Source organism: Colobus angolensis, unplaced genomic scaffold, assembly GCF_000951035.1.
Source record: "Colobus angolensis palliatus isolate OR3802 unplaced genomic scaffold, Cang.pa_1.0 Scaffold93, whole genome shotgun sequence".
Taxonomy (NCBI): Eukaryota; Metazoa; Chordata; class Mammalia; order Primates; family Cercopithecidae; genus Colobus; species Colobus angolensis.
The window spans coordinates 2,752,032-2,752,536 of NW_012123265.1; the positions used below are offsets into that span (position 1 = coordinate 2,752,032).

The 505-nt window shown below is 52.3% G+C and overlaps 1 protein-coding gene across 1 annotated transcript in view; it reads right to left on the minus strand.

Annotated features, from left to right (window-relative positions):
* Positions 1 to 505, minus strand: part of SLC9A5 (solute carrier family 9, subfamily A (NHE5, cation proton antiporter 5), member 5) — a gene marked incomplete at its 5' end in the record, with an annotated part of 24,165 nt that overhangs the window by 13,668 nt on the left and 9,992 nt on the right. The gene's annotated exons all lie outside the window — the stretch shown is intronic.

Below are 505 nucleotides of genomic sequence, written 5' to 3' on the forward strand. Positions count from 1 at the left end.
TCGTGATCCACCCGCCTCGGCCTCCCAAAGTGCTGGGATTACAGGCATGAGCCACCGCACCCAGCCTATTACTATTTTTTATTTGAGACAGAGTCACTCTGTCACCCAGGCTGGAGTGCAGTAGCACAATCTCGGCTCATTGCAACCTCTGCTTCCCGGATTTTTTTTTTTTTTTTTTTTTTTGAGATGGAGTCGCGCTCTGTCACATAGGCTAGAGTGCAGTGGTATAATCTCAGCTCACTGCAACCTCCCTGCAAACTCCACCAGGGTTCAAGCGATTCTCCTGCCACAGCCTCCCAAGTAGCTGGGTCTACAGGTGCCCAGCAACATGCCTGGCTAGTTTTTGTATTTTTAGTAGAGACGGGGTTTCACTATGTTGGCCAGGCTGGTCTCGAACTCCTGACCTCATGATCCACCCGCCTTGGTCTCCCAAAGTGCTGGGATTACAGGCATGAGCCACCGCGCCCAGCCCGCTTCCCAGATTTAAGCGATTCTCCTGCCTCAG